Below are 20132 nucleotides of genomic sequence, written 5' to 3' on the forward strand. Positions count from 1 at the left end.
TTTGCTTCTCCTGAGCGCTCATTTTGAATTGAGAATAAAGCAAACATATTTTCAAAGAGTAAACGGCTCTACCCATCCACCTTGCTGGGTGCATTGTACCAGATAGCCTGATTTTACATGTTTTTCTTTATCTCCCTTCAAAAATATTTTAAACAATTCGACTAGTTTGCGGTAGTCAACTTTGAAGATAATTTTTTGCAGTTTCGTCACATAAAAGGTTAAAAACGGTTCAATTTCCACATGAGTAAAATGATGATTTTCAAAATCAGTATACATTTGTATCTTCGTAAAAACAATGTTTTTCAAAGTGTGTTTAAAAGTTTTGAATAGCAAGATATCTGGGATATATGCATAATAATAATTAGGTATTTTTTTGGTTTCAAACACATTTTTTAGAACCAGTTCATAAATATGACGAGTAACGAGTAACGAGTAATAGCTCTCTTTCAAACTATTGTTTTAAAAACACACATGCTCCATTCAAACGGCGTGTATTTGACGCTATGGTGTCACAATACATTATTTACACATTTTCATTGAGTTTCCAGTCATGAAACGCCTTCAAAAAGGCTTTGGCTTGGTGTTTGCTAGTAGTATTACCTTGCTTGTAATTTGCAAGGTGTATATTTACCCTGAAAAAGTAGTTATTTATTTGTTTACTATAAAAAACAATATTCTATTTAATTTAATTTAATGATAAACTTTATTAAGTTAATAAAATATGTTTGGAATATGTAAGGATAGGGGGGGATGTTTCGGCTGTGGCCTGTTTTAGGAGCTTATTCGAATTCGCTCTGGTGACGAGGAAACCACATAAAACTCGTCAGGAGAAGGCGGACTATTATCATTTGTCAACAGACTTTCCGATCAACTTGAAGAGTGCTCAGCGTTTGGCAGAAAAGTACCTGTAACTCAATCAAAATACCAAATTTATTTAAAAGTTTAAAGCATTGTCTAAAACATGGCTTATACTGTAAAAGAGCAAAGGATATCACAGGACAGGAAAACCTTAGGAAACATTACATTTAATTAATAACTGTGATTTTCACTGTGACTCTTTACTATTAAACCATGGGGGCCGCTTAAAGTTCAATTTTAATTTAAGTAATACCGTATTTGTTTATTAATTTATTTAAGGACATAGCCCATTTATGTTTGGTTTAAGGTACTGGCTGTTTAATTTTGGTTAATTTATATTTTTATTCGACCCTTGAATTTACATGCCTGCACATACTGCACAAAGTACGTATAACATAGTTTACACTGACAAGTATTTGTACACATTGTATATTAGGTACCTACCCGTACTTGAGAAAAAAATCAAGTATGTTTGTGTGAAATATAGCATCGCTTAGTTATAAGTTATAACTCTTCTCGCAAAAACTCTTTCGTGTACCGCATCGCCTGTTTTTTACTCGATGAAACACAAAGTATGAGCTTAAATAAACATCATTAAATTTAAGGTCGCATTTATCATCAAGCTACAGATAAAAACATTTATTTCAAATCTCTGAAGGCTTGCATCTACTGGCTTTTTAAAGCTGGAAAAGTATATATGGGAATTACCGAATAGAACGGTATAACTTTAAATTGAAATAAAACACTGTAAATTCAATCGAAAAATTTGCGGAATGGTTTTTTTAAATGGTGCGTAATATGCCATTTATGATTTAAACAAGAAATCGTTTAAATGGCCACCACGGCTTCTCTTGCACTGACTGATCCGGTGACGCCAATTTTCGATGACTCTGTTCAGCATCTCGGATGATATGGCGGCTACGGTGCAGCGAATGTTGGCTTCGAGCTCATCAAGAGTCCTAGTTTTGTCGGTGTAAGCTTGTGATTTAACGTGGTCCCACAGAAAAAAGTTGATGGCTCACTATCGTCTAAAATAAATTCAATCTCCAAATTTCGAATTATGCGACGAATAGCGAGCTCAGAAGGAGCAGAATTACTTCTATATTTTGTACGAAATGCTAATAGGATGGTAATACCATCCTTATCATAGTAGTAGAATAAGGATGGTATTCCTATCCTAATTTTACCACCATGCCTTGGCGTAACTTTATACCAAGTTTTTAAGCAAGGCCCTTAGAGTAGCAACAAAATTCCTCGAATTTTCATAGAATATTTAAATAATTCCAAAATACTGGGGCAACGTGAAACAATTCATGATAAAATGGCAAACTTTATTGACTACAACTGACAGCAGATGTCAAATTTTCAAATTTCAATATGGCCGCCCTGATCTGCTAAAATTCTATCGCCTCTATTGGTAAACCCTATTTGTACAAAATATTCGTTGTACGTAGGTATATTAAATAAAATTATGTGTTTATAAGATTTCATTAAGAGTAATAAATAATATTATATTGTGTGAATATTTGCGTTTGATGATTAACGGCATCACGAAATTGTTGTTTTCAATATCGATTTGAACATATTTTGACAATATTTTTTACTTTCTGAAGTAATGTCAGTCTACCTGTAAATACTCAGTACCAAAAACTACCAGTACCGAACCTGCAACCCAACAATGAAGTTGTCATTTTTTAGTTTCCTGAGTAATGATTTCCTTTTTGTAAAAATGTTTTAATCTTTTTGACTTACCAATTTTTCCCTGTTAATTATTATGGCTTGACACGGGCGCAGCCTTCTTCTTTGCAGTCTCAATCCTGGGGATTGGTTTGCAGCAAAGTCCAAAAAGGGCGCAGCCTAAAACGCAATATTCAAATCTTGAATACGAGTATATATAGAACGTTACTTAATTTGAAATGAATAAATAAATTAAAAATAATGCTCATGAAAGTGAGAGAAAATCAGAGGATCGGTTAAATTAGCAGTTGTTGATTATCATAATGATATTTTCCAGGACACAGGACTCAAGCATAAAATGAATCTTGTACATCACTGTATTGCTTAGTACACTGGTGCACGCGAGTAATTTGTGAATTTAATGAACAATTATTACTTTGATGATGACTGTGAAACAAAAAATTAATTCGGTCTACATGGAATATGAAAATGTATGAAGCTCAACATTTCAGAGCAATCTAGTTTATTATTATATCATCAATAAATTATCAAAAGGTCATTTACTATTCTGCTGCTTGATAGTACGAGAAATCTAAATTGCTCACTAAGGAATTGTGTTTCATTTCTGATTAAAAATAATCGTTTGACTACAATATGTGATTTAATAATTGAGAGTCATCCGAAGTTTCTAAACATATTCAGATTATCGAGTATCGAGATTATTCAGAAATTCTACTTTATATGACATGAACTTTCCATCAAAAACATAATAAATTATTCTGTTCAGGGCCATGAAATCCCAAGAGCAAAATAATCTTAAAATGAACTCCAGTTCGATACGCATGTAAATGTATTAATGTCTCAGTTATTTTGAAACACCTTTTTCAAAAACGTACAACCGTCTCATCCTATGAGTAAATCATTGAATCTTCTTTGGTAAGCATTTTCCTAATGAACAACCAAAATAGCTTCAGCTGTATTTCATTTCAAAACAATATTTTTAATTTATTGTAGCGGGCGCATAATTGGGTGATTAATGGCGGAGGATTTCTGATATTTCGCTGCTCGGAATGTTGCCTAGGAGGTCAAGAATAAACTTCAAAGAAATAATAACACCGTCCTTCTGAATAACCCTTTAAATCTCAGCGTATGTAACAAGTATGGACATTAGGACGATGTGAAACACTTCAGGGTTATTTATGGCCTTTGATAATAAAAACGAATGGAATTATGTTGCCTTATTGTATTTGGAGGATGTTAAGTGAAGTGCCTGACTATCGTGGAGGGCGATTAAGTATCGTTGTCAAGCACATTATTCCCCCTCTAGATTGGTTTATCGTTTGAAATGTTTACTGTCAAATGTTTATAAAAAGGATAACCGTTCGACTGTTTAATTGTATCCAAATATTTGTAGACCAATATAGGATTGTATAGTATTTAAGAGTTTTTCAAAATTGATAGACACTTTTAAAGGTGAAGAACATTTGAAGCGCTAAGAGCCAGAGGTACAAATGACATTTAAACAGTTTTTGGCAAAATGGCTTCCATACATTTATGACGTGTTTAAAATAGAAAATGACTAAGACTACGGTTAATGTTACTATTTACAATTGCATAAATAAAGAGGGAAATAAATTATGTAAACAGACAGCTCATACAAATTCGGGGGTTATTATTATTTTTTATTTTTTTTATTAAGGAAAAACAACAGTTGTTATTTAAGAATATAAAAAATAGTACATACATCCAGTTAAAATTTTTCACAAATATAATGAGAGAATATGTTGCACAGTGAAGAGAAAAAATATATTTCATGTAAGACATGAGAAAAAAAAAAGCTCGTAAGAAGGTTAAGGGATGTGGAAATAGAGTGGAGGAGTGGAGGAGAGGGATTTTCATAATATAGTTGACCTTCAAAATTTTGAAATAACAAAATAAACATATTTGAAGAAACATAAACTTATTACACTGACAAATGTTTCATTTTACTGTGTTTCAAAAAGTTTTTTTAAGTCACAAAATTTTGTATTAAAAATATCTAAATGGGGACAAAGTAAATTAAATTTGGAGTAGCTACGATAAATAAATGAGTTTTGAACAAAATTTTATGTTTTTCTTTTTTGCAAAACTCAAATTTAGGCAAACATATTTTTTTGTTTATTTGGTTTCTAGTCTTAATACTGTCGATCGAGTCATTGTGGCTCAAAACTTATGATATCTTTTTTCGTCCAGCTACATAATCAAATAAAATTGATGGCAAATGTCATTTAAGCTAATGTGCCTCATTTTTTAAATTGGTATTTAAATTAAGATTCATGTATGAAAACTTATATTATAAATAGGTTTTAGTTCACAAAAATCAACGGATATAATAATTTATTTATTTGTTTAGGTATATACGTAACTAAATAGAATTTTTAAAATACGTAATAGTATATAGTAGATTAAGAATGGAAACGGGATATAGGTGGTAATAGTTGAATTTGATTCAGAGATCGCTGTCACTTGTTGTCAAAAAAATTAAGACTGGGATATCAATTGGCGGACCTAAGAATTCTGGACACGGCGGAATTTAAAACTATATTTACTTTTATGATTTTGAGTAAAAAAAACGTAAATTTTGCCTTAGATTTCTTGTTAGAATATTTAATTTTATATAGCTCAGTAGTCGAACGCATCGAAGAGTGAATTGAAGATTTTAAATGGAACTAAAAGATCGGATTTGTTTCGACCATAAGCGATCTAGAATCGTTTTATTGTGGGAATTTAAACAAAGCGAATTGTGTGTGTGAGTTAAGTTAACTGAAAAATAAAATGTATCACATTTTTGCTTGTGCGGCATCCATAAAAATTATGTGAAATTGTTTCCCGATCCGATGCCAGTGCAGTGGCGGCGCGTGCGGTGCGGTTCTCAAAATGGCTTAGCGATGGCAAATAAGGAGGTGGGTAATATATTACCACGGCGACCGTATAATTCAATAAACGAAGATTTCTCATAAGGTAACGTACCAGGAAAACAACTTGTGATAAATATTGGTGCAAATGCCAAATGGGAATTGCGATAATCTCAATAACTGTGAGCAATGGTAATATAGCGTAAAATGGAAGGTAAGATAAGAAGAAAATAGTAAAACGTTACTATCCACTTTTCTTCTTTTTTTTCTCTGTGACATCAGATCCTAGATTAGGCATCCTTCCATCCGTCTTGCGCCAACAGTTTCTCAACCTCACCCACTCCCGTCCAGTCACGGATGTTCCTCATTCATGACGGAATATTTCTTCACGCTTACTCACGCTTTCCGTTCTATTCACCCTTATTACTTAATAACATAATATTTCCTTTTTTACTGGATCCACTCCTTGTTTTAAACTTTTTACCCGATCCCACATCGGATATATCGTTATTTTTCAAACCATTTTATTTGTACAAGCTTAATCAGAAACAGTTGTAAAAAAGCGGCATCTGTTTAAACCTTGACAAACACATGTCGGTTTCGGGATGGTTGAAAGGTATTGTTTAAAGTAATAAGCCCGCCAGTGTGCATAAAATAAGCTACATAAAAATTGATAAAAAAATAAAACCATCAGTTAAGGCTGTATGTTAAATTCTAATAAATTTCCAAAATTACAATGAGTTTTAAAAAACACCGAAATCAAAGTACATGACCAATTGATAAATAAATAAAAATTGTAACTGTATTATCTAACTAACCCAAATACATTTATTTTGGCGTAATTATTGATTTACATAAAACAAAATCCATCAATTAAATGAATAAGAACGGTACGAGGACGCAGCCTTGCCTCACTCCAGTGGAGACCCCGAACCAATCAGTCAAAAAGCTGCCAATTTTCACACGACATTTATTATTGCTGTCTACACGGAGCCATGGAGCGTCTTTATAACAGCAATGATCTCACAAGGAATTCCGTACGCGATGATCGTTTTTCGGTGGGATGGTTTGGGGAACATTAAAAATGTTTTTAAATTTGTTTTTTTAAATCCCAGCTACCATTTTGAATATCGGCAATGTTAAAGTATTATTTGAGTATTTTATTATAATATAAACATTCAGTTTTTCAACGGTGTTACTGCAGTGTTGTGTGTTTGTTGTGCAATACCATAATATCACGCTTCCCGTCAGTTCTACCACGTGCCCAGATGTTTTCATTTCAGCCGCTAGGGACACTGAGAACACGATAGCTAGTACCACGTGATCTGTAGTAACGGCGTTCACCAGAAGACAATACTAAATAAATGTACCAAAATAAAAAAAAATGTATTTACATCGGCTGAATGCGTAAAATAATCACTTAAACCAGAAAATGGCAGATCACAAGCCTTTTAAATACCTTCCACATTTTCCTTTTTCACAAATGATCTCCATCTCTGTTCATAATTTTAAATGTTTATTCCAGTGTTTATGCATATTAGATAATATAATATGTAAATAAATTAATGACAACAGTTAAAGAGTGATTTTTCAAAGTGACTTGAGTAAAAAAAACATTAAATAAAATAAATTAAAAAAGCTTTGCTTTTAACCACTATTTTTTTTTCTACTGACCTGTTTCAAAGCTACACGAGCTTCTTTATCAAGGTATTCTATCCTATTTTATAAAATAGAAGACGTATATCAACACAAAATTTGTGTTAACGGCCGTATTTTGAAAAATATTTTAATACAGTACAATGCCAGTATATACGCCCCCAGCCGACAGGTTGGTTGGAAGAAATAAAAAATATATATTAAAATTTAATTTAAAATGTGGGATATTGGATTACCTCGTTTTGGGAATACGTGGAATATCATTTAATACTCGTCCATTGCATAAACATAACACAAGTAAGTACTCGGAAGTTCTAATAGTCTCCTACCATTATACCGTGCATGATCTTATTTGGTCATGCCGGAGATAACGCCCACATTAATTGAAATGGATATTCATGCACCGTGGCGCATAAATGCCACATAATTGTTTCCATTCCTGGGCCGCGATTACAATGCGAAGTTGAGGACGTCATACCTTCACCATGACGGTATAGTTGAAGATAAATTCTCTCGGGCGATTACGAAGATACAATACCGACCCACGTTCAAGTTTTAGGTATGAACATTAATATGTAACAAGGGGACGCGTACGCCACGGTACACACATCTACGCACTAAGATGACATACCTTCATTATGATGTCATAGATAAAAATAAAGTCTCCCGAGGGATTACGAGGATACACTACCGACCGCAAACTTCAAGTTTTGAGGTAGGTACATCGGTATGTACAGACGGGTCTAGTACCTTACGCCTTACGGTACACATATCTACTCATTAAAAGTGACAAAAATTTCGTTCCATCGAGAAGTTTTTGCTTTAATTACAATTTATTTAATTTCTTAACCGTTCTGTAGCTCAATCACAAATAGCTCACCATGGTTGTTTATTGTATTCGCGATCACAATGGAACATCCGTGAACACCTAATATTAAATGTCAAAATATTTACGTTCCGCGACGTATAATCCTGCTGAGCAATCACATATTTAAATGTCACCGGTGTAAATATGAAAAATATTCCAAAACTTATATATATATTTATTTTTTTATCATCCTTTTTATTGCATTGAGGCGGCGGGCGGTTGGCAAGCCAAATGTCAAGAAAAGCAGTCGCCATAGTAGTTGTGATTTAATTTTCACTTTTTTGTATTATATACTTCTTACTTTTTTGCGAATGCAATATAATGTTATATTTTTTATAGTAAACGCCGATTTTTCGCCAGTGAACTGTATTTATTTACGAGGAAAACAAAAGACAAACTGACACCAGCGTTGACTTAGAGATTACACACGCGTTGACTTATGACTGCGACAACTTGAGCATGTTCATCGTGATCGCTCAAATGCTTAGCATATTTTTAAGCACGTCGTTAGTTACTTGTGATTGAGCTACTGAGGTGGCCAGTTTTTTTCTTAAAAGCCTATTTAAAATATAAGGGAGAAATAAATAAATTTTTAAGTCAAGTTAAATTCTGACATAAGTGTCAGTTTTTAATCTGAATGGCTAGATGCAGTGGCTCGACTGGTTTAATGCTGCCCTATTAACATTTCAGAGCGTCGATAATAGTTTTTTTTTACATCCGTTTTACTATCTTCCTGAGTATACGTATAGAGACGTTAAAGGAGCCAGCTTTGTAATCACTCGGTTGATAGATGTAGACGATCGTTAAGCATACCGTCTTGGTAAATGTCAAAAGTCATATTAAAATCATGTTCTAGTGAGCATTTTTCGCTGAAATTTTGATTTATTGGAGTATAATATCGCTTTGATGTGATCACTTTTTATCGCCGAAGCCTATTTAAAATGTGAACGAATACTATTTTTCATTTTTATAAGGAATTTCTTCCTTCCTTCCTTTCGGAACGCGGAATAAATTTTTGGCGTCATGCATTGGTTGGATTCGATCATATGACGTCGAGATTACAAGTCGGTAGAACATACCGAGGTAAGAGGAAGTTAAGTATACCGTGTCGGTATGTACCGACGACGAAAGCCTTTGTAATCGCGGCCCCGATACTGTCATATACCACACCACACACTACGCACTCGTAATATAGTTAACGATATTATTATCATGTCGTGCTGTCCAACAATCCACGAGCCGCAAATCTTGTGTGTAATGACTATGTAATATCGTCTATATTAGAGAGATGCGAATATGGAAGTCTGTATTCTACGTTAAAATATAATATTTTATTTGGATTTTATTTTTATCTCTTTTTGAATCTGTCGTCTGATCTGTTTCTGCACCTGTGTGGCTGTATTCATACCGGCCCGGTCGGTCGACCAAATTCACACATCACTGTAAAATTAGGGTGGAATGACTTATACGATTTATTTTTATGTGAAAATTAGTCAACTTGATGGTGAACTGGAATTTTTTATTTTTATTATTATTAATAATTTTCATAGCCTTTGTGAAAATAACTTCAAGGGCACAGTACAATAAATATCAAAAGATATCGACGTCTTCCACCTACAGAGCGCACCCATGGTTAGAAATCTAGCCTCTAGCCTACATTAAAAAAAAAAAAAACAATCGTCTACAGCTAGAATCTTCATAGATTACAACACATGCTATAGCTGTACGCATGGGTCGGAAATCTAGACAGTATTTGCAGTTCAAATCATTTTAAATATTTTTTATTAAAAGCCAATAAATATTACTAAACAACTTACGAGTACAGCTACAAAGCTTGGGCGTTTTTTTTCGAAATTCCCTTCCTTTCCCAAGTTTTATAGTCAGGAAATAAAATCCACTTGTAAATTGTGAAAACCTTGAACATTATAAGCAAGGTCAATAATACTAACTAACTAACTAACTAACTAACTAACCATCACGCCATTTCTCCGGAGGGGTAGGCAGAGATAGAACGCCACACCACTCTGTCCTGGCACACTTCCTTTGCTTCCTTCACATTCATACATCTTCTCATGCACGCACGTCGATTATTCCGACTTTTCACATGACTGCAACTGCATAATTATTCCGACTTTTCACATGACTGCAACTGATAATACTGCAACTCCAATTTAAAAAACAAAAATGCTGCCGTTCTGTGTGGATTTTAAAAATTTATTTTAATAGTTATAAATAATTGGCGCTAAATAAAATGAAAACTAAAATTTCCAGAGATCTCTCATTAGAGAAGGATATTTTATGAAAAAATAATACAGAAGCCTATGCAAGAACAAAGTTTTTCAATTATGTACATATTTTATTTTATTGAAATAAACGGCAATTAGTGCATTTTACTAGTTATTTATAAATACAGTTCAATATCCATACATGTATGTATAATTATAAGTTATACGGAGCATTAAAAACAATATAATTAATTTAGAAATAAGAAAGTTCAAGAAAGATGAACAATATAAAAAAATATTACCGGTTATAAAATTTTTGGTAAAAATGATAATTTTGTATTAGAAATACTTAAAACCAGTTTTAAAAAAACTAAGAAAACAACTTTGAATAACACAAAACGATAAAAAAATAAAGTTATATGTATTATTATTTAAATCTAATACTAGGTAAAAAGTATATATTTATGAATAAAAGTATATTATGATGTAAAAAAAATGATAAACAGAAACATTATGTATTTATCAATAAATCCAGAAAAGGAACGAAAAAATAAATAAAAACACTAAAAAAGAAGTTTAAACAATTTTGAACAGAAATAAAAAAACCGTTTTTATTTAAAATGGCCCAAGGAAAAAAAACAGCGTGGCAGCGCTCGATGACGATAATGATGAAATTATATGTCTGTATCTGGGCGGATAAAGAATACATTTATTTAATTAACATAAACGGCAAATCTGCCTTTTACGAAAATTTATAATATTTGGCTCATTATTTTTTTTTTTAAAACATAAATTTTCTTCTACCCAAGATTTATAAAAATATTAAACGTAAAAATTTTACAAGATTTAAAAAAAAAATACCTAAAAATTATACAACATATTCAGTAGAAAGTTTAAACAATTTAAGAATAAATGTAAAAAACAAATTTAATAATAAAATATTTGAAAGTAATATAACAAGAAAATCGTAAGTACGGTTTCATTTCATTTCATTTCAATGTGTAAAATGGAACCAGAACCCTGAATGAGAGTTTTCGACTCAATGACTACTTACTATCATGTTATCCTCTCCCCAACCTAAAAATCCTAAAAAAAAAATCGAACTAGATAATTCCGCGTCAAATGTTGGATTTGATTATTATCTTACCATGCTTGAGGTCCTGGGTTTCATTCCTAATAAAAACATCTTGAAATATTGCTTTAAATTATGACGTTTTTTTCTTGTTTTTTTATTTTTATTAAAAACAAAACACGTTGTGAAATTTAAACAATGGTTGCAATATGTCGGTAGAAAAATATATATAAAACTAGCGAACGCGACAGACGTTGTCCTGCCCGAACGTTGGCTTGCTTGCTATTACATTTGAAAAAGACTTTTCATTGATAAATAGGCACCTAGGCACTTGTTTATGTTGAATTCCAAAACATAAAATAATTCATTTAAAAATATCTAATTATTTTTGGAAATATCAAATTCGGCTCTTCTCGCCAACTGGGGTGCACCTTATTCATGAATGCGATTTTCAAAAATGTATTGAATGTCAGTTAATATTATTTTAGTATTACCGAAAATCCAGTTTAAAAAAATGGGAAGAAGTTATAAGGAATGTAAGGAAAGAATCTAATAATTGGGATCCATTAAACACGAATTTGGTTTATAAAGATTTTAAAACAAACTTTTATTAAACACTAAAAAACAACAAATAACCATTTTTTTTATATACATTCTTGTCAAAATATGTGTAAACTTATGTCATCTTATTTATCAAAGTACTTGGTTGGTTCGTTTTTTTTTTAAATCTAATAATGACTCAAATGTCTAGTTTTAACTTATAATATTTTATTTTTAATACGCTTTTTTTTTCATAAATTCATAGCTGAATGCCTTCGGTATAATTTTTAACTAAAACTTTAATGCTTACTTGGAAAAATACGAAACAATCGATGAAAGAATACGACGGTGTCACAATTTACATTCTTCTTTTGCAGTTTCCCAAAAACTTGATTTTTTTGGTTGAGTCGTTTTAGTCCTAAAGGTGTGATATGGTCAATGTTTCCACTTATATCTTGGACCTAAATCCTTTGACAGTCTGCCAAAAAATTTTCGGGGCATATCAAAATACTCAAATTCTAAATGATGATGAACTTATTAATAGTGTGAGAAAAGAAAGTGTCGAGGAAGAAGATGACATTAATGCCGAAGTTGTCGAAGCAGACACGGGACTCTAATCAGCTAGTCAAGCATTTTCCGGCCTTAAAACTGCGTTGAAGTGGATGGAGCGTCAGCCGGAGTGTGACCACATGCAACTTCTTACTGTCAAGCGAATGCGCGACTTGGCTGCCTGAAATCGGATGATGACAGTCAAACAGCTTACTTTGACGGAGATGTTCAGCAAGCAAAGACTTTCATTTACATTACGGTACGTACATACTGTACTAGTGTACAGCACTTGTTACTACGCTTAACATGAAAGTGTTGCCTATTCATTTTATTCATTAGCTCATTTTTCATTTTTAATCATTCATTTTCAACAAACTTACAGTACTTTAATTTATACTTATAATTAAGACCTTTTTTTCCGAACAAACCAAATTATCCGAATTTTTTATTATCCTAATGGGGTCCGGTTCAAATTAATTCGGATAGTTGGAGTTCTAATGTTAGCGGGAAAACTAATTTCCACGTGGATGCAGGGCGTGAAATAGCGGGGAGCGAAGGCCAAGGGCGTCTACAATATTATTGATCGGAGTGGACAGTAATTAAATTTTATGAAAATAAGTGAGAATCCTCGATATGCGGTATGCATTGCCAATCGGTCACAACCCCAGCAAATGAGATGGATTAGGAACGGATATCACTAACCTGGTTCTCATTCTTGATGGACTAGTCGGATCCGACTTGACACTTGCAGCGGCACTAACACAGGGGCAAGCTCTAATCTGGAGCTCAACTCTGGTGGTTGGTGGAAACAAAGTTTTATAATGTGACACACACGTTCAGCGAAATAAATGCGTGATGCGTGATGTAGGACACGAGGTCTGATATGTGATAATATGGCGGGTGATAAAAGGATACTGAGACGGGAAGTGAACAGTGGTTGTGGGTAAAATAATGTAGAAGTTGTGACAATACTTGACCCATGCATACCTATATATTTTGCAACCAAATGTATATACATATACATAATTTTATAAATCTGCTTTTTATTTCGTTTTTAAAATATCACTTTAATTCTAAGCTTCATTGTCAAATAAAAAATTTAAAAATAAAAATGTAAATAGGGGCTAGATTTCTTATTGTCCATGCGCTCTGTAGCTGCAAGACGTTCTGTTATCTAGCTCATATAGATCATAATTGTAATATATCATAATTGGAGACGAGGAACTAGAATCCCAACCGTCCATGCGCTCTGTAGCTGCAAGACGTGTTGGGATATTTATTTATTGTACAGCGCCCTTGAGGTGATTTTCACAAAAATGGCGCTATATAAATTATCCAAACACTATTATTATTATTATTATTATATATATCACACTTACCTACAATGGTTAATTATCTTCCTCAGCACGGGTTGTCGCAGTGAGGAATACATTGTTAATTCAATTATTATATAATGTATTCTTGAGGAGTATTAAATAAATACACTTGGTTTTAATTATGTTAATAATTGCTTCATTACAAAAAGTTATTATTTCCGCTGAATATAAACCTTATTTGTACATTACTTACTTACATTATTGTTTTCAAGGAAATAATTTAATGTCGCATCCATTAACTAGAAGATAAAGTAAATGTTCTAAAATTTATTTTAGCTGTCTATAAATTTGTTAGGTTGACAGCGCGTCATTACTATTATAGGTTCCATTATTTTATACGACGCACATTCGTCTACTAGAAGAGAAAAATATATTACGTACCTCTTCGTTTATTCTGTTTCCGGGCGGAAGAGAACACAGGTAAAAGAACCAAAACCCTCGACGAGCATTTTTGACTCGGTGGCTAGTCTCAAGTAAAAACCCTGGAAAGGGAAACACATATAGTGAAGAGATGCCGCCTCGGTGTGTAATGGTTGGCGCTTTCGCTAACATTTTTTATATCCTGGGCAACGATTACAAATATTACAAAGATCTTCATCGGTACAGTCATATTAAAACGGTATAAAGTAAAATCTATATTTATGCATCATATATATCATATATTTATAATAATAAAAATACGTATATAGTTTTATTCCACTTTTATTTATAAATTTTTACCAATGCCGAGTTTTGTCGTGACCGACATCGTCCTACTTTATACGTTTTTTTATTATTATAATTTAAATGTAGTTCCACCAAGAAATGTCAGTAGAAAAACTCAATAAATCATATATTTGTATGAAATTTTAAAGTATATTCGTCCGTAACCTGTAATTGAAATTGTTAAGATAAAATATGTACCCATGTTATATAAATCATACATTTTTAAATATTTTTTTTAAATTGATTTTTAATAATTAATACATGTTTTTTTTACCATAATTTTATTATTTACCATAATTATAGATTTCTACTGTTTACAAATTTTTAATGTTAAAGCTGTTACTTTTCAAAAAAGAGACTAGCATTTGTGCTTGGAGGGTGACGTATACTATTTTATTTATTTGGAAATTTGAAGTTATAAAACTTAATTTTAATTTGTAAGTAAAATGGATAAAAAAATTACTTCCCATTGAATACGGGTCCAATTCCTGGGCCGCGATTACAAACACTATTTTCATCGGTACATATCGAAACGGTATAAAGTAAAATCGATATCAATATTTACACATATACGTAAAATAAATATATTTGTGTGAAGTTTCAAAGTATATTCATCGTTATCCTGTAATTGAACATGCTTAGAATAAAAAAAATTGATACATTATTTACATATTATTTCTCCATTCAGAATTAATTTTAATTTTTGGATAAAATTGAAGATAAATATTGACTTCCAATTGAATTACGGGCCTTGGCAACGGGGAACGCAAAATATTGGTTTTAAAGGTCATTCTACACTGCAATATAGATCCTGGACTGGCACCTGAAGCCTAAGGCTGATCACCTTACCTTCCATGTAACAAAAAAACTAGATTATCTTTAAAGGAGCAGCAATGTGGTGCCCTATGCACCATTAGGGGCGGAAATGGAAATTATGAGGAACTCTACGCCTTTAAATCATTTGAGTTTATACATTTTTGCTGTTGATTCATATAAATAAATATTTGATTTACATAATGTAATTAGAAAGATCAGCGCCTCGGGAAATTTAAGCGTTTAAAACACACTATGTGTATTGCACAAATCATCCTCGTAAAGATGGGTTACCTTAACCAATTAAAAAAAAACAGTTTCAGAGCAATAACCAATCAATTATAGCGTTGTTATGTGTTGCGATAGATTTCTGGTATCAGGGTTTTTGCGTTTAGTGTATTTTGACAGCTACGGGGTTCTTCTTTTAGTTATCAACACGACTCACCGACGACAACTCGTGACGTCACAGGCGGAGTAATTTCAAAGTTACGAAAATTAATACACTACATAAAAAAATTTTTTTTTTTACTTAGTTTGATAGTCCATTTTTTGTTTTTTTTAAACCACTCAACTTCCTCCTTATTTCAATGTTGTTGTCATTAGATTTTCTATTTAGATATTTTTATAAGCAAAAGATTAGTATTTTCAAAAGTTAACGATTTATTAATAATTATTTATTACGCCAAGATACGGCGTTTGTTGGCAAAAAAATAATAGTGCAAACTTTATGTTCAAAAAAATAAGGGAATAAAACTAATTGTTTGGCATGTAAAATTGTAAGAAAATATTCCTATAAATAAATATGTAGCTATATGAACCTTAACTATTTAACCTGATTTCATGTGTTTGAAAATATGAAAAACCAACAGTATTGAAAAAGAGAATTACGATTTGGTTGACAGACATTGGAAGTAAGGAATCTGAAAATTTATTGACGATAGTAATCTAAATATTGTGCAATTCCATTGATTTCATTTATAAATCTACTATTTATTATTTATATATATGAATTTTTATATATTTTCGTAAACTGTATATATATTTTTCTCTTTTGGGCTCTGACTGTTTTTTTATTTCTTCAATATTATTTTTACTTATGGGAAACGTATTCGATAACCATATTTGCCGCAACAAAACGGTTACTTAGAACAGGCATTTGCCCGTATAGGAACCGATTGCAAAATTAGGCATACAAATATTTCTGGCTTGCCGACCCTTCATATACTGAGAATATTCCTAGTAAAAGCAAAATTTGTCTAAGTGTTTTTTGTGCTATTTTGTATAATGTTAAGTATTTCTATAAATATATACGTATGTATGTGTTATGTAAAACGCGTTAAATTGAAAACCTTTACAGATGTAAATCCTGAAGTGTGTAAACCTAGATAGCGTGAGCAGTGAAGAATACACAATGTTGAAGTTCGGTGCCCGCGAGATTGGTTCATCATGGTCTCTATAAATCTCTTTCCTTCCAGCTGCAGTGTTTCAACCTTTTAATAACCGTTCATCTTGCGGAGTGTATTAAGCGGCAACTCTGAGTGCTTTTAGACATTCGGTTTGACACCGATAAAACTCAACAAGCGGACACGTGTAGGTATTGAAAGCGAACCGTCACATTTGTGTGGTGAAAGGCCTCATAAATATCTAATTGTACATTCACTTGTCACATGTCACCGCGTTATGTATTGAGTGGTTTAAAATAACAACTAAAAACTAGCAACGAACAACGAAACTTTGCCTACTTTTCCGCGGCACTTTTTGAAGACCGGATTTAAATGAAGAAGATGTACGTACGTATAGAAACAAATTCATGTTTAATCTGTGGTTCGCGATTATAAAAATAAACATTACTTTTATTTGTTTCTAAATTATATTATTTTAATATCTACATCATATTTTTGATTTAGGATGTTTGTATCTACACAAAATCATATTTGATTTGAAAATATAAAGTATTATTCTCTATTTTGGACATAATAGTATGTTGAATGTATGTGTACAAGCGGATGAAGAATGCAGTTCTGTGTGAAAAATAAAACCAGAACAGTAGATGAGTGTTTTTGACTCGATAGCAACTCTCAGATAAAAATCTTCGAAATGAAAATCGATTGGGGGTTATTTGACCTCGTAGTGTAGTCGTGTAGTGGTGGGCGCATTCCCCTACCATAAGTTTCGGGTTCGATTCTTGGCAGAATCGAAGTAAAACATTCGTTTTAAAGGTGCTTAAACCCTGAAATATATTTTTTTTAATCTTTTAACCGGTACCTGAAGCGTAAGGCTGATCACTTCACCTTTATGTAACAGATTATCGAGATATGCAACATTAGGTGTTCCAATGAATCATTTCGATTGTTAATAGGGGGATGATGATGATGATTCATGTTTAGTGTACTTTTGAAATTATGTATTTGGCCGATAAATTATTATTATTATAGTTGGATAATTTATATGGCGCCATTTTCGCAATAATCACCTCAAAGGCGCTGTACAGTAAATAAATATCCCATCACGTCTTGTAGCTACAGAGCGCATGGGCGGTTGGGATTTTAGTTTTTCTTTTTCAATCATGAGATATTTCAGTTATAACAGATAGGAGCTAGATTACAGCACGCCTTGCAGCTTCAAAGCGCATGGATGGTAAGAAATCTAGCCCCTATTTACTTTTTTTTTGACAAAGAAAGCTTATTTATAAAAATAAAAGTTAAATCACAAGTCTTGTAGCTACTAGCCCTTGAACAGCTGGAATTCTAGACCTTATTTACAAAATTAAGGTAGTTGATAGTTGATAACATTTACGTGTTTAAGCTTATATACCAAATGTTTTGCATCTACAAAGCGCATGGACAAGTGGAATTCTAGTAACGTAAAATTACATCAACAAATTTACAAAAAATAAACAAACGGGGCCTAACTCATAAACTTAGCATAACCACCATAATAAGGGTTGCATTCTCATACCGAATTATACCACTATACTTAGGCGTAACTTTACGCCGAGTTTATGAGTAAGGCCCCGAGCAGAATAGTATATTTGTCAAGTATTCATACTTAAAAACAAACAATAAAAAAACAAAATAAATATTTCATATATGTCAGTACTAAATATAATTTCAAGTATACAATATTTTTTTAATGCTTTTTTTAATATTGTGTATTATATAAATAAAAGAATGGTGATATTTAAATACACAAATTTTTAATACCCAGCCACCTTCATCGCCTTTTTAGTCTCGAAGATGACGCGAAAGCGAAGAAACCGGTCACCGATTATTCCAAATTTGTGGATAACAATTGTATCACTCTTTTCGTCTTTTATTTCTAAAATGCATAACAACGAACTTCCACTTGGAATTTTTTACTAACACACTTTTGAGTTTTTTATTATTAAAACAAAAATGCCAATACGTTTTATCTAACAATGGATAATATTCCGATCATACTGACAATTATTTCCGTTTATAATCGATTATATCTGAGTTATCCACATTTACATAATAAAAATTAAGCTGTGCTGAGTCCCGCTCCGCTTCCGATTATCTAGTAACTCACATGGCATGAATGTTCTGGGTACTTTATGTTTGTCGATCTTGCGTGAGCCATTCATTACTAGAGGCTGGACACGCTGTCCTGGATGTCTTCATTATTTAAGTGGAACCAAACAGAAAAACGTCCGCTTACCAAATTAAGACCGACTGTCCGAAGCTCCCGAAAGCTCCGTTCAGAAGCTTTACACGTGATAAAATATCGGTCCATCCGTTCGAGCTGGATGCATGAAGGCTGGACTGAGCAGATTTTTCTTCTAAGTCACTGTACTTTGTGCGATTAGTGAGATTGCTCGGAACGCAGGAAATGACAAGTCATCTGTAGAAAAGGGACACGCGACTGTCGGACTATATGTACCTATATCCTGTTTAAGAATTTGACCAAAAGCTCGACGAATCAAAGGGCCAATATTTATCCAACACGTCGGTTTTAATGCCACGCTAAAAATTATCTTAAGACGGTGATGAATGATGCCAGTTTCAAAATATTTTCCACCGAGGATAATTATTCAAGAAATCCAAATATTAATGATTCATGCAAACTATACCGTACTTGATAATGCATATTCATTTCACCAGGTATTTACTGTCTAACTGATCGAATAATACGCACATATATGAATTTGTTACGTTTTTAACTGAAAACATTATTTTTATTTATTTTCTTTGTATGTTTTCTAAAAAATTTTTTACGAAATTAGCTTTTTGTTTTTAAGCAAAATACCCACAATAATTTCTGATACTTTATTAGGTGCACTCAAGAGTATTTTATATATAAATAACTGCAATATGAATCGTTTTTCAAAATATAAGTAGGTAATTTTTAATATAAAAAAATATAAATAATACTGAAACCAAAGTATTAAAATTTTCCAAAATATAACATTTTGCAAATTATGAATATAATTGGTGCAGAAAATGGTATCATTTAATTAGATCAGCCAATTTCGAATCGACCTTATAATATGTATTTTTTCTATGTGATGCTGTCATACAATTATGATTCGAAACATCATGTCTTCCAGTAAGATTTTGCTCCATCCCACAACCCTACCAAAGTCTACCCAGCAATGGCTAAAACTAAAAATACACTTCAATATGTTTTCAATGCAGCAGCAAGTCTTATTACGGGAGCAAAAAATATTCTCACATCTCACGACATCTTCAAGATTTGCACTGGTTAAAAAACCCAGGGAAATAAAATACAAGCTTTGCTGGACATAATTCAAATCCCTTCATGAAATGGCTCCAAGATACCTATCGAACATTTGTATTAGGGAAAACGCATGTCAAAGAAAATCTACTCTTAGGTCAGCATTTGATTCAGGGAGAGAAAAACTTGTCGAAATTCGGCGCT

General features: G+C 32.4%; 1 long non-coding RNA gene across 1 annotated transcript; it reads right to left on the minus strand.

Annotated features, from left to right (window-relative positions):
• Positions 1 to 834: 834 nt before the first annotated feature.
• Positions 835 to 14171, minus strand: LOC148275099 (uncharacterized). The gene is made up of 3 exons (XR_015824119.1): positions 14097 to 14171; positions 2611 to 2715; positions 835 to 905 (listed from the first exon to the last, which is right to left on the minus strand). It is a non-coding gene; the product is annotated as an uncharacterized LOC148275099 (long non-coding RNA).
• Positions 14172 to 20132: the final 5961 nt, after the last annotated feature.

This window comes from Micrasema longulum, unplaced genomic scaffold (genome assembly GCF_059751315.1).
Source record: "Micrasema longulum isolate JH-2025_06_02 unplaced genomic scaffold, ASM5975131v1 h1tg001512l, whole genome shotgun sequence".
Classification (NCBI taxonomy): Eukaryota; Metazoa; Arthropoda; class Insecta; order Trichoptera; family Brachycentridae; genus Micrasema; species Micrasema longulum.